This window comes from Vicugna pacos, chromosome 5, assembly GCF_048564905.1.
Source record: "Vicugna pacos chromosome 5, VicPac4, whole genome shotgun sequence".
Lineage (NCBI taxonomy): Eukaryota > Metazoa > Chordata > Mammalia > Artiodactyla > Camelidae > Vicugna > Vicugna pacos.
Genome location: NC_132991.1, coordinates 76596301 through 76612093, shown reverse-complemented (window position 1 = coordinate 76612093; position 15793 = coordinate 76596301). Strand labels below are relative to the sequence as shown.

Here is a 15793-nt window from a genome sequence, read left to right as displayed (position 1 = left end):
TGGGCATAAAGCTTTTTGTATATTTTGCATTAACTTCCCTAGGATAGATTCACAAAAATAGAATTACTGTATCAAAAGGTAGAAGCATTTTTAGGGCAAAAAGTTTATGAGGAAAGGCAGATGAAGATCATAGAATTCATATTTCTGACCAATGGGTAGGGGGTGTGTATTTTCAGCTTTTACCAAGCCCACTCAAAAGACCTGAGTAAATAATCCTTCTTTTGCCTCCTTGTCCACCTTCCTCAGTTGCTCAGTGCAACAGAACCCAAAAAGAACAATGAGGCAAGTTTCAAAGATCTGAGTGACAGTCTTACAGACTCAGGTATAGAAAACAGCAGAGTGACTTCATTAACCCTGAAAATAAGTAACTGGTGAAAGGTACAGAATTTAGCAGAGTTTCTTGAAGAAAAACAACCTCCTTCAAGTACATTAAGAGTGACTTTGTGTGTGTGTGTGTGTGTGTGTACAATTAGGACTTGTGCAAGACAGTGATCATCTTGGGATGATCTTGGGTTGGGGCCTCAGAGGGTGATAAGTGCAAATTTTCAGAGTATAAAAAGGGATTTTGAGAATGGACAAGAGATGCTTCCTTTGGTACTATGGTTCAAGTCTTTGCTAATTCCTAGTAAGGGAGAAATTAAAATAAATGTTACAACCAACTGTATTATTTGAATATGTTATTTATAATCAGCTGCTTGGAAACTCCCGTGTAATTCTTACTCTATCTGACAGGCTCTGTGATTTCCAATAAATAGAATTCTATTATTATTTTCCTAAAGGGTTATAATAACAAATCTCTCCAGGTATTCTCATAACTAAGTATCTTGGCAAAGTTGTCACCCTTCACAACTGTAGTCAGAGTTCCTGTATCTGGAGTGAGCAGACCAGGTAAATAATGCCTTCTGACTCTCTCTTCCCCCAAGCCCATGTGCAGTCTTGCCTTTGTCTGGGTGTGCTGTCACATCTTGACTTTGTACTTCCAGAGGCTATAAGCAACCAGTTGGGAAAAAGAAGAATGTGGAATCTTCCAATTAGCTATTTCTTGGATTCCCTAGATAACTAGGAGAAGAGAGATTTTAACCTCTTAAGCCAATCTTAGTGAGATAAAGAAGACTTCATTCCTAGATATGCAGGAAAAAGTAAAACTGGGGGAAAGAAATGAACTCAAAGGTCCAAGTATAGTGTTAATTATATTTTAATTTTTCTATTTGTTAAAAGTTTCTAAGCCATCACTTTATTGTCTCTTCAACTTATTTTACAGGTAACTTCATTTAACATGCAATGAGAAGGTGAAGCAGGACAGGCTGAAGTGTTTATTAGGAGTGTTTATGGGCTGAGGAGGTGACCCATGGGAGGCATCCCTGTAGGAATGATGCTCAGATTAAACAACAAGACAGCTGAGTGGAAAATGTGTCTTTCCAGGATGGGATTGGACCTTGACTGCTATAAACTGCAATAAAATTAGCAAAGGAGAGCATTAAGTGTTGACCTAGAAAGACTGAAGAAAGGTTACAATTTCATTAGAATAATGTTTTTTTTTGAATAAGGAAAGTTTTATATGGGACGACAAGGAGGATGGGAATTATTACTGATATTTAGTTATGCTTTTGGGAGTACAATCAGTGCTCTGTATCCACAGGTTCCATATTCATGGATTCAACTACCCATGGATTGAAAATATATATAAAAAAATTCCAGAAAGTTCCAAAAAGTAAAACTTGAACTTACATAGCATTTACATTGTATTTACAACTATTTACATAGCATTTACATTGTATTAAGTATTATGAGTAATCTAGAGATGATATAAAGTGTATAGGAGAATGTGCAAATACTATGCCATTTTAAATAAGGGACTTGAGCATCTGTGGATTTTGATATCCACGCGTGGGTTCTGGATACCAAGGGACAATTGCAATAAAGAGGAACACAGAGTAAAATGGCAACAATTGCTTAGGAGCCAGCCAGTAGTTCCTCTGTTATATTTTCCCAGGATGAAGACATTTGCTTAGAATGTAATGGACTTCCAAATAATCACTTTCATCCTAAATGAGTCTATCCAGGAAGAAAAAGCTATTAAGCCATCAAGGCAGCCCCCTCCCTGCTCCTCACCTAGGTGTTAAAACAAAATGTTTGCAAACCAAGGATCTCATTTTCAGGAGAGGCCTGTAAGTTAACAGCCTTGCCTATGGAATCTCAATTTGCAAACACATTCTGAATATTTACCTAAAAACTTAAGTTCTTACAATGTCAATTGTTTGGAGATGAGATATTGACCTGTGATGCTATGTAAAGAAGTATATTATAAGGCTACTTTGGAGAAGTGAATTTCAAAAAATAGTATCTGAATCTGTAGTTGTTTCAACATTCAATTGTGTGAATAAATTAAGTATTCTAACTCCTCATTTTTGCTTTGCATATGTAAATATGGTATTTTGTACTTGTGGAATTGTTTAGATAATTAGAGAGTTGGATTCTGAGCTCAAAAATCAAATCTTTCAAAGGCACATTTGGCTGAGAAAAGAATGGGGCAATTTTTTTCATCTTTGCTTTTTTGGGTTATGAGAAAAAGTTCTTTTGGTCGAGTTGTGTTGCTGCCAACCTCTCTCAGAGTGAAATGGTAGTTTGTGTATGGAAATCCATGAGTCAGGAGCAAAAATAAATGGTGATTAAAAAAAAGAGAGTGAGATTAATGTGGAAAGATTTCAAATGGTGCATAGGTGCCAAACGCTTATGCTGCTGAGCGGTTGCAGAGGGCTATACTCAAATATCTTTTGAGCCTCCAGTAGGTGGTAGGCAATCCTTTAGGTGCTGGTGGTTTAGTAGTGAATAGGCAGATGAAACTCAGGCCCCATTGGAAAGGACCCAGAGAAAGGATCATTGAAAAGTCTTAAGGCCAGAGTATAGTTGTAGTGCTGACCATGAGGGAAGCACATTTCTCAGCTTCTACCTCATTGGCTCCATATTAACTAGGCAAGTGTCCGAAAAAGTCTTTGGAACAGAACATACCTCACAGGTTCCCTGCACCTTTCAAGGCAAGGGCTGGGTCTGGAGACTCCACTAGAGAGTTGTTCTTTTGAGTATACTTTGATGATCCAGGCCTGGGATTTCTCAAGCAGGGTTAGATTATTCATCCAAATAGTTAATAAATAGTTATTTAGCTTCTCCTAGGTTCCAGGCACCATAAAGATACAATGGTGACAAAATATTCACAGACTCTGCCTCATCTAGTTTTGAGGCTAGTGAGAGAGACAGATGTAATAGAAAAAAAATGAAAATATAATTACAAACTGAGATCAGAAGTTCAGGGTTCTGCAAGAACACAGAATGGGGGCCTCTCAACTGTGATGGGATTTGAAAGGTGAGTAGAGTTTAGTAGGGGAGTGGGAGGAGAGGCTCATTCCAGAAAGGGGCCAGGTTATGAGAGTTCCTGGGATTGGGGAGGAAGAAGGCCACTATGGCTGGACTACCGAGTGTTGGCAAGGACGTTAAGATTATAGGCAGAGTTGGCAAGGAAAGTATGTACAAAGAGAGAGAATCCTCTTGATGCTAGTCGGGCTGCTGGTGGTTTCCAGCAGGTATGGAGAGATGCTCTCTATTTCTAGTCTAGAAATTGGGGTGTGGGTGAAGGTTGGGGGTGGTGTGGGAGAGCATTAGATCATTTATTTTTTCAAAATTAGGCTAACATTAGACTGATTTACTAAACAGGAATAGTTTGTTATAGCATTCTAAGATTGAATAGAGTAAGATACTATTATGAAATACCAATATACCATTGGTTTATCCATATCTAGCTACTTTCTCTATTTCATAGGCATTAAGGAGTGATTTGATAACATATTTCCTACAATCTAGCACAGTGCCTGCTTGGAGTATGCACCTAAAAATTTGCTGATTGATTAAGTTCACTTTAATCACAAAAATCACTACCCTATAGACTAAAACCTAATGAAGGCCTTATGTATATGATGGAAATCCAAGCATGCAAATTGGGGAAAGAAAAATGGGGATCATAACTAAATAATTTACATATTCATCCCCAAAGCTGAATTGCCCAAGTCCTGGAAAACAGATTTTTTTTTTAATCATTGGAATTTGGGGATAATTCAGAGGCATTTTCTTATGTTAAGGAAGGAGACTTTATGGTTATGGGAATTTAGTCTGCATGTTTTACCTACAAAAGATGCATCATATCTGAGAAAAAAACCAAAGTAATTTAAAGAAGTGATCCTACATGTTCTCAGGAGTATTTTGTACTGTAAGTTCCAGTATCAAAGCTAGTGTTCTAACTTAATAAATCCACTTCTATTTTCAGTTGGATAAAATTTTTTTGTTTGTTTATCTTGTTTGGGTTTAAAACAGCAATTTTCAAACAAGTGTCCGTACAAACCTGGAAGTACACAGACTTTGCAGAGCTACAAAGTCGTAGCTCCCTTTAAGGGAATCCATTTCCAGATCCTCACCTTCTACATGGACTCTTTCCTAAAACTAATCTCCCAGAGAGAATGACTGGAGAGAATCCTTCCCCATTACCTTTTCACAACCACTCTCCTTTATTCTATATAAGAAAACCATGCGTCTAACTCATCTCTAATCTTATTGTAGTGTGTAACAGTGATAGTTGAGACTGCATGGCTCCTGAGGGAGGCTCTGGTAAAAGCAAAGCAGAGAAAACTTGGATCGGAATTACTGATGCCTGCTGCGCCCTATTTCTATGTCATTATGGCAACAAACTCACATCTTTCTATCTCACAATGAGTTTGAAAATATAGGTAATAATAAATTGAGGTTTTTAGCTCCAAGTTTTGACAAATATATGTTTAAAACATATATTGATGTAAACTATGCTGGTAAATAATCCTCTGCAGTAATTTAAACTTATATGAAAAGTTTTAGAAGTTAACTTAAAAGTGTGAAAGGGGATACACGGTTTTTCAGAAGCTTATGGATGTAAAATATTAGCTTATGGGAATAAGAGAATGTGCGGTGGCCCAGTGAATGAAAAGGAGCTCCCAAACCTCTCACTAGGAAAATGATTTGGCACCAATTAAATCACTTAACATTAAATAAACAAATTTCCTGGAGAATGATTGTATATACATGTGTATGTGTATATGTGTACCTATATATTTCTCACAATTTTCCAGAGGTAAATGATGGATTTGTTGAGTTTTTCATTGACACTCTGCCTTTCTTCTAGGGGAGCATAGGCTATCTTGTTCAGCAAAGTTGTCTTCCAGGGGTTGAGAAATAAGTCTGTCATTTCAATTTTTAAACACTCTGGAGGCAGGGCCACGAGAAGAGTGTTTTAACCCCAGATTTACTAAAAGATCTATTTTCTCACTGTGAAAGTAATGTTTGTTGTAGAAAATTTTGAAAATACAAAAAGGACATTAAAAAAAAAACAGCAATGCATTGCCGTTAGGTTGCATATGTATCTTTTTACTCATTTTTCTATGTATAGAAATTACTTTCTTTTTGTAACATTAGAATCCTACTGCTGCAGTTTACAACCATTTTTAAATTGAAAAAATAAGTCTTGATCATTTCCCCACTTCATTAAATGTTATTCTACAATGTCATTTGTAATGATTGAGTATTATTCCTTTGGAAAGAGGTTCCATAATTAATTAACTCTACATTTCTCAGTCTTGAGCAAATATATGGATCCTTTTTAAGGGAAAAATAAATTCTCATGCTCCCTTCTGGGTTGGCTTATATTATTTTTATTATGTAGTTACTCTCTATATAGAAATATAAAATTAGTATTAATTATTCATGATCCTAACTTGTCTACAACTATAAAAACAACACAAATTTACATTTAAATTGAGATATAAAATCAATATAATTTAAATGCCAACAGTCATTGAAGGTGATAGTTGATATTTAATAGTAGGATGAAAAATGTTTTATATTTTTTTGCTTGGCATGGTGCATTTGATTTTAAGCCTGGTGGAACATCATCTGAATTATTTGAATATCATCATCATTATTTTTCCTTATAATAATAAACTCATTTTAAAACAGTGATCTATTATTTCCATGGATTAATCAATCTAATGGTGCACCTCAAAATACAATACCACCAGAAGTTTAAACAAAAATTCTTTACTACTATACTTATTCTCGTTAGATGCAAAGACGGCTCCTCATAGTGTGAATGTGACATTAACAGCTATTTGCCCGCGATAACATAGTCTTCCCACAACTCTTCTCTGAACTGCCGTGTCAGCTTTGTTCTTGGAGTACTCCGTGGAGTTAGCCTTCACTTGGCACTACTAATGTGACTATAAACACAAACACAAACTCGGGCATTGAAATCATAGCGTAGCTGTTGGTTATAAATTGATCTACCAGATGGTCCAGAATATCTTTACATGAACGTTTTTTAGATTATCATCAAAATAAAAACACTGGGTTAAAAAAAAAAACTTTCATAACTCAGACCCTGAAGTACAAGGCTTTTGGAGCCCTAAATTGGTTAAAGTCTCTCTTCCTTGATATCTGGTACATTAGTTTTTCATTGCTATTGTATCAAATGACCACAACTTTAGCATCTTAAAACAACACAAATTTTTTAATCTTACAATTCTGGAGGTCAGAAGCCCTAAAACTGTGGTGTCAGCATGGCTTTCTTTCTAAATTTCTAGTGCTGGAATGTCGGAGCCAGCCGACAATCGATCAGGTCCAGAAACCTGTGCTGCAGGACTGAGAAAAGGAAAGACGTAACAAAGAGACAGCAAGACAAGACTAAAAGGTGGGGCTGAGAGGGTCTCACTCTAGCCCGCAAGACGCTAGGTCAAGAGTGGACGACGAGTTTATTTCAGGTGGTTCTTTTATATGATTTTAACCCATTAGCTCATACATTCCTGCACGTAGGCAATAAGGCCTAACCTCGTGACTCGTATACATTCAACTCAGGTGATACATTCAACTCAGGTGATTGTTCTCTAAAAGGATCACTGATTTATGTGCCAATTGTATCTCTCCCTCCGAAGGTCTTTTGTAACTTAATAGCTCAAAGATGTTTTCCTCAGGCATTAGCGCACCTGGTGCATTCTTTAGTAAAAGAGGTGGCGGGACAGAGATTGTTCTAACTCAATTGACCTTTGAGCCGGGCGCCCCGCACTGTGGGAGTTTAGGCCCAACCTTTGTGCTCGGCAGCCTCAATCTCAGAGCCTGGCGCCCTGCACTTTGGGGTTTTACGCCCAAGTTTTGTGCTCGGCAGCCCTCCGTCACGAGCGGCTCCCCGCACTGGAATGTATAAACCACAGAAGAAAATAATTGGCTGCATTGCTTATAGAGGTTGACTTTGCTATGTAGACACCACCTAACCTGTAAGTGGTATCTTTCTGAAATTGTAACATCAAGAAGAAAATGAAGAATGCCTTTGAACTAAAGTTTGCATATCGGAATGTTAAGGAGAGTGAACTAATTGTTTAGATGGATGCAAGGGTGATACTGTTCAGGAGGAAATTAATTCAGCCTGGTGTGTTTTGTGTGTAGGGGCATTATACCCTTCTAACCGGGGTAGCGTGCTCACACATAGAGGCATGTCAGGGCTGGAGTGTCTCTTGTTGCTGCTGCACTAGGCTGTAGTCTGCTCTCCAGGAAAAACACCCTACGATGGATTTACATCATTGCTCAATAAAAACTAGATATTTTATCTGAGACCAATTATTACCTCATTATGATTGTAAAAATATGAGACAGAAAAACTTTCTAAATAGATGAACATTTGATGGATTTTTAGAAATTGTTTTATTATACAATTGTTACATGCTTAGTGAATAAACATTTTAAATTCAGGTAAGCAAAAGGGGGAAAAAAAAGTCATGGTGAAAGGAATAGTTCCTAAAGCCTTCTTTTATCCCCAGGATGGTTGAGAAGTCAGACGCCTGGGATGTGAGTAACTGAGTCTAGAATGGTAAGACTGAACACGTTAGATTAAGTGAGCAGGGTGTTATAGGTGGCTAGGCTTTATTTGCGTAAAGACTCTAGGCTTTCTCCCTCCGAAGAATTCTTAACTTGTTGCTGCTGAATTAGGGAAAAACAGACGCAACACAAAGCATTTAACCCTGCGGAAATCTTGCTAAAATATTGCCCTCAGAGTTTTGGGAGCCAAGGATATCCTCCTTTTCCTTGCTGAATCACTGTGGGGCTTTGCTTTCCTTGAAGAAGACAAATGTCAGTGGTTTTCTTCCTTTAAGATCTCCGGGAGGAGGCTGTTTTTAGCTGAGAGCTGCTGCTTTGCCTGTCACTGCGGTGCTGTGTAGGTTGCTTGGTTGAGAAGGCAGCTGGAGAGGGGGAAGTCTGAAAGTGAGCACGTGTAAGGAGGGAGCTGGGGAATCAAAAGAGAATGTGCTGGGACTTAAGCACCCAGCAAGTGAAGCCTTTCGGCATAGCAGACCTGGGCGCCTTTGGCCATATCTAGCCTTCGGGCTTTTTCATCTGTTTGGTGTTTTACCAAGATCTGATTTATTTGTGTCATTTCAATGATACTGTGAGGTTAAAAATGTTTCCTTGTGCATAGTAATTAACAACAGGCCCTGCAGAATGGAATATTCCAGGACTTGGAGAGTGCTAGGCATTTTATCAGCTGCAGCCAGCAGATGGTGGTAGTGTATCACAAAAAGGCAAATAAATTAGGCTTGGCAAAGCTGGGAGGTTCAGTTTTGGTTTGCTTTGTTATTTAAGCTTGACGATACCCACCTATATATTCTGTGGGCACAGAGTGTTTGAGCCCAGTCTGATCTTAAACTTGTTTTATGATGATATCATTATTTTTTACTGCTACAAATTAACTGTCGGTTTCAATCTAACCCATGCTTCCGGTGCCTTCCGGGATCATCTTGTCAGTTATGCAGCTTTCCAATTTTATGGCTGAGATCAAGAATGATTCCTTAAAGGCACATGGGAAACACAGTGTATCTTTAGAATGAAATGTGGGAGAGTGGATGTGAGCTTTGTTACACGGCCAGTGCTGTAGGTGTGCAGAAAAGATAGATAAGGGCAAACCACTAAGGCCCCTTTCAGTTTGAAATTTGAATGTCTTGACATTTACTCAGGTGCAATCAGTCATGAAAGTATCCATAGTGACCTCCTATCAGTGGAGTGAAATGGAGCTGGATGAGTTCCGATACTATCTTAGAGAGTTATGTTCAAACATATGAAAATGTAAAGAGGAACTTGTGGGCAACACCAGTGCTTCCAGATCTGTAGGAAATTCTTTCACTGGGGTATAAAGTATCACTTGAAGTCATTTATTCATTCTTCCTTACATCTGATGCTTACTGAGTGCCTACTAGGTGCCTGCTCTTGTTCCAAGTGCTGGAGACTTGCAAACTTACCGGGCAGAAACTTGATTGCGGCCTAATCTTTTCTTGAAATGTAAGGGTGAAAAGAGATTAAGATCCTCTTTATAGAGTTGGCAGAGCACCACTGATTGATGATAAACTTGAAGGAGAAAAGGGTCATATAGTAGCTTGCCCCAGTCAAAGATTTCCATCAGCAACACACTGTCATAAATCTATCACTGAATTCTGCTACCGGCTAGCACACTGTCCAACGAGGTACTGAGAGACAGGGAGAAATCCCAAAAGCCAATAAAAAAGGACAGCCTGTCTTTCAAATGTTGGCTGGACAGAGTGAGCTCGTGTTCAAGCTCCCTGCCAAATTATCTGGAGTCTACAGAATGTCACTCTAGTTGCCTAAGTGACATGAAACCTGTTCCTAGAACTTTCTGGTTTTCATCAGAACTGAACAACAACGACCATCCAGCAGCGTGTTCAATATGCGCTAGGTGTTACTTCAATCTTTATAACACTTACTCAAGAGAGGCATTATTGTACCCTTTTTACATATAAGATAAGTGAGGCTTATAGAGGTTGATTAACTTGTCTGGTAAATGGCCAAGCCAAGAGTTTCACAAAGGTCTTTCCATGCTATTCCCACCATGCCGTACTCTCTCTTCTGAAGCCTTCTTTGCTATCACACTGTTCCACTGGCTAGAACAGGTATGGAAGAGAGATAAAGGCAGCCATCCCAAGATTTGTGCTGAGAGGATGACAGATGTAAAGGAGTCAGGCAGAATGCGCCCTGAGCTGGCCCATCATCTGGTCTGCAGAGATTTGGAATAGGGGGAAACAAAATCAGCAGACATGACGTGGAAGTTTAACCAGCAGAAATGGGGTGGCTTGTTCTGAGCAAAGGCTTCAGGGCAGCGGGCAGACTGTGGAGCTAAAGGCAGAGAAACAAAACACAGTTAGAATTGCCACACCAGGGAAATCTTTGCTTGAATTCAGGGAATGGAGAGGATGGATAGCCATGCATTGGTCTTTTCAGCTCCACTCTCAGGCAAGGATAACAACGCAGCTGACAGAAGCGTTTTGAAACTCAGACAGCCACCAGTATTTATTTATAGAGAGAAAGTGCGCAGGGTGGGATAAATGCACAGAAACTCTCTGAACGCTAAACGTAGTGCAAATGGGTCCACTATTGATTCTTAGCGGAAATGTTCACGTCTGCCTCATGAACAAATATTACTCCTGAGACCACCTTTAACAAAATATTTAGTCTGACCTCTCCAGACTGCATTTACAAGCTCATTTCTCTCTTTCTGTTTTGGGCTTTCCTCTGAGATGGAAGTAGGCTCTGTGCAGCAGTCCCAGAAGACTTGCACAAGAAAAGTTTCAGACAACAGAAAATAATCCTAAGTGTTGTGCAGTGGGTTTCCATTGAGAGGTGTCATATCAGTGCTGTAGAAGAAGAATGAGAATTACAGAAAGTTAATATAAATGGACATAAAGGCACAGTAAGGCATCACATCAGCTGGTATGGCCGACTTTAGAATGCCAGGAAGCAAAATGGTCAGATGATGCCTGTTGGGTTTTCACCCCCAACTTGACTCTTTTTCCATGTGCACATAATTGAATCTGTTGTGACTATGGACATAGCCAAGTGTGGAGTACTTAGGATAGTTAAAGAATCCATTAGAATCATTAGATCTCCTCTGAGCTAGCCAGAAAAATCAAATTTATTTCCAAGTGGAACTAGTTTGGCTGTCGATCTTACTTACCTTTCAAAAGAATTGAAAGGAAAATCTTATGCAAGATTCGTTCACAAATGCCTTCTAATGGTTCTCTAAAAACATTCTACTCATCTCCAGTAAAAATGGCTTCATATTTATGTTACTGAAGGTCATTTTTCAAAATATATTGTGACTTCTGTTTAATAGTCTGTGAACCCAGGTTACCTATAGGATGATTTGGAATTGAGCAGTCTGTGACTATAACATAAATGATATTTAAAAAAAAATCAAGCTGCATATTTATTTGATTGCTTGAAGTTCTCAGTGCATTATCTGGATAGCCTGTCCATTTTTGTTTGGGTAAGTGTCAGAAATTTTCAATTGCAAGTCCCTCCAGGACAGGACTGATGTCATCTCCATCTCTCTGAGAGCCCCAGGCCCCTCATCCAATAAGCATTTCTTGAGTGCCCATTACGAGACAGGCATTCCTCTGGCACACAGTGCTCCTCCATCTAGAGATGGCAGCGAAGACATTTTCCTTCCTGCATAAATAAGTATGTGTGGAGAATCAGAGCTTTTTTTTTTCCCTTTTCTGAAAGCTGTCTTTCTCTCTCCTGATCCTGTCAAGGGAAGGAAGGGCAAAATGAGGCGTGTAATTTTTTGAATCTTGAGTGTTCAGTTGAAAGCTAAGGCCGATGTAAGGACAGCTTGCTCAGTGTGATGGTCATAGCTTGCTGTGCTATGTGGCAGATACTTGGTTGTGTTTGATCTTTTTGATCTTTCTCGCTCTCTTTCTGCTTCTGCTATAATCTCCTCAAAGTCAGGAAATAAACACAATGGATTGTGTCAATTGCCACACCGCCTACTAGCACTGCTGCTCTTTTATGCCTCATGGCCTGCCACCATCAGCTGGGAGGGACTTTTGGTCATTGGGCTGTCTTGAGCCTTTAAACCACATGGTGTATGCAGCTGATCTAGGAGAACAGGAACCCGAAGATACCAATCAATATTTTTAGATAGATCCCAAAGATCTATCATGTTCAGAACTCTGTCTCTATGGAAACATTTTTTGTATGGCTATGTAGACATCTGGAGTATTTGCCTTTTGATATAGATCATTTATATTTGTAGAAGTTATTGTAGTTTTAGATCCTTTAATCACCTGATTTGGCGAGTGTTGCCAAAGGTAGGGAATGAAGTATATAGTGAAAAGCCCAGAGGACGAGACGTATGACACCACTTAAAGACTTGCAGATTGGAGCAAGTTGCTCTTTACAAGTCTCAGTATTTCCATCAGTAAAGTGGGAGTAATAATGCCTTCCCTGGCTTTACCTAATCTAAGAAAAGAGCAAGTCTTTTAAAATTCCAAAGTGCTTTGCAAGTGTATATAGTTAGAAGGGAAAATAACATTTATTCAGCCTCTTCTCTGTGTGACAAGTCATGCTAAGGTAATACTATTGTACAAGGAGACAGCCTTATCTAGAATAATCCTTACTTGAAATTCTTGTCTCTAAACAGAGCATCATAGCACAAGCAACAATGCAGTGTTAGCGTGATGGCTAAAAATTGGACTTTGGAGCCTTGGATTTTGGATCCAGGGAGATATGGGTTCAGATTCTAGCTGTGCCACTTTGTGACCTTGTCATTTAACCTTTTTATTTTCCCATTCATAAAATAAAGCTGGTAGTTTCTATTTCCTGGAGCTTTGGCAGAGATTAAGTGAGATACCGTATGATGAATTATGTGGCAGAGTGTGAGTGTGAAATGCATTACTAGTTAGGAACTTGTGTGCTCTTCTACCACAAAAGGTAATTTCTGTTTGCTTTAGGTGAAATATTATGCCCTCACTTAAGCTATTAATTCATAAAAGTTATATTTTTTTTATTTCAGAAGCACGTTTGAATTTCACTTGCAGGAAATCTAGCTTCAGCCAACAACCTTTTTTTCCCGTATTGACCCCTCCCACTGAGGAATTAACACTGCCTTCAAGTCTGTGGCATCGTCAGCTTTGGTAGGCGCTAGTCACTGCACTCTTCTCTTCTTAGACTCAGGTCTGCCACAAGCTCTTGGTGGAAAGGAACCCATCACCATCTTGCTACTGTGCTGCTCCTGCTGTGTCAGAAGGGCTGAGTTCAAGTCACACTAGATCCTGGGAGTCTGCTTGTCAGGGAGGTGTCAAGGTTTACTACTTTCACACGTGGGCTTTAGAGATCGGTCGCCTGAAGTCAGAGCCTAGCTTTGTCCATTATTCACTGTATGACCTTGAGAAAGTTACCTAACCTTTGAAGTCTCCACTTTTTCATCTTTAGTGAGCGGATAACACTAATAGTTAAGAATTATTGAAGCTTTTCCATGTGCCAGATTGTATGTTCAATATTTTACATGTACTGACTCACTTCACCTTACAACAGCCTGTGAGGTGGGGATTATTCTAACACTCATCTTGGCAATAATGAAAAAAGAAAACGTAGAGAAAAAACCCAGAAATATATTTTCTGGGGATACACATCTAGTAAACGTTCCTGCTGGGCTTCAGTCTCACCAAGTGGCTTGTGTTCTGGAAGTGATAACACTTCATACTAGTGTTAGGTAGTTTAGACAGAAATGAGCACTGGGTAGGGGGAGAGGAGAGGGAAAGGAACAATCCAGAGCACAAGGAACCTGAGCTGTCAATCAACCAGAGCGCAGGGAACCTGAATTGTCAATCAGTCAATCAGTCAATCAGTCAATCACGAAACCAGGATATAAAAACAGGAAAAACAAGGGAACGGCATCATTTCCTCTCTTGGATAGGCCCGCTCCCAATTCTCGGGAGTGTACTATATTTTACTTTTTTTTTTAACCTCACTAATGAAAGTCTTGCTTATATCACGCTCTTTGTCTCTAGTCAAAAATCTTTTTTACGGGTGATTAAGAACCGAGGTAATTCTTATTTCCCTTTTCCCGGTAACACTAGGATTGAACTCCTAAGAGTGTCTGGCATCTGTAAACTCGAAATAAATGTCATTTAATTCTATTATCATGAATGCTGTTCCTCTGGTTCTAGTGCTTTTGTCCACCTGCCTTGAGTTTTACTCAGTTGAATTTCTGAAGAGGTAAAATTCTCAGTTATGAGGCTGAGCTCAAGCCCATTAAAGAGGTAAATTTGTATTAGTACTAATTCAGAAAACCAGTCTAATCTTAGACTGTTATAAACTTCACGAAATTTTAATAATTTTTACACCTTCTCCTCTTCATGTTCCTCTCCTTACTATATGAATACATTTCATAAATGTATTCATTGATTCCCCAACTAAATATAAATATTAAAAATAAAGTCTTATTCTCTTGCACCAATAGTAAAACCAAAAGCTGTCATTTACTCTCACAAATCAGGATTCTAATCCCCAGAGAGGGTATATCAACTTGATCTGAGAATGAACGAAACTGTACTGACCCTCAGTATTCCTTCTGGAGAGAAGATCAGAACACAGCTGTGGCCACAAGAATGGCTACTAAGCCCCAGAATAAATAGCAGTGAATTGGCCACGCTGCCCGGCAGCTTTTGTTGCCCCTAGGCTAAGAGATGTTTGGAGAAGGGTCAGTGAAAACTAATTGTTTCTTGAGGGTCTTGCCTTGATTGTATGAGGCCAGGATTAGAAGCCCTTGCCAAGCTGGAAGTTTGCTCTGCTTTGGGGAAGTGATTTCTTTACAGATGTGAATGGAGCCGAGGAATAAGGGAGGATGCCAGAGGGAGCTTTGTCACAGCTTACAGCCGTCATTTCACTGGAAGTCATTCTGCCATTTTCCTCTTATCCTGTGGTTCTGGGTTTGTAATTTTTCTCAATGCAGCAAGTTTTCTGCCCTTTTCCCTGTCACAGAAAATGTGGCTTTCCTTATCTGTAAAGTGTCTTAATTTAGTGGAAAATAGAATTGAGTCCACTGCCCACTCTCTGTTCCAGGAATGCTTTTCTCAAAATAGGAAATATATAATGTGTAGGCTGGGTGGCTAGAATTAGGTTGGATCAGTATGAAACAGGGAGATTTGTTTGCTTCAGAAAAAAAATCTCCCACTGCCTTGGCTGGCTGCAGAATCCAGGACAAATACCTGGACTCAGAGATACAGAAATCAGACCACCCTGGGTGGATTATTATCATGATGACCCTCCCCATGGATTCCCACACGCCCTTTTAATAAAGCCTTTGTGTCCAAACTGGCATTCCTAGTTAAGATTTTGAAACCATTATTTTTAATGCCTTCTCATATTGATTAGGGCAAGAAAGAAAGAAATGGACCTTCCTATGGAGATAGGGAAATCTTTTCCTTCTCCCTCTGTTTTTATAATGAACTCAAATACAAAGCTTCTCTAGACATACAGATGAAATTGATCACTTCAAAACGGAGAGGAGGAAAGTCGCAAGTGCGAAATATGTCTGAGTTTTTTGTGGCTTCGAACACCCATCTAGGTAAAGACTACCAGATTTATTGCTTCCAGCCTTTGGGTTATTATTTCCTATCTACCTGTTGGATAATAAAGGCTTAGATTTGTTTTGACTGTTTCAGTACACCACAAAGCAACAATGAAAATGCGAATCACTCCATCTCTAGCACATGGTCTGGGAGGAAAGATGGGGAAAAATGACTCATAGCATGTATGAAATTTCTAGTGCCTGTACTTGAGAGATAGGAGGGTCACAAAACACAGGAGAAGTGTACATTTCTTACTGGCTGAAGGATTTCCAGGTAACGTGATTCATGGAATGCAAATAAATCTTGTACCT

The 15793-nt window shown here is 39.2% G+C and overlaps 1 long non-coding RNA gene across 3 annotated transcripts in view; it reads left to right on the top strand.

The window, feature by feature from the left end:
* LOC140696460 (uncharacterized) overlaps positions 1 to 13904 on the top strand; it is a 62560-nt gene extending 48656 nt beyond the window's left edge. For all 3 annotated transcript variants that reach the window (XR_012072840.1, XR_012072841.1, XR_012072842.1), the window contains exon 3: positions 12923 to 13904. This is a non-coding gene — a long non-coding RNA (uncharacterized lncRNA). The remainder of the gene's footprint in view (positions 1 to 12922) is intronic.
* The last annotated feature ends 1889 nt before the right edge of the window (positions 13905 to 15793 follow it).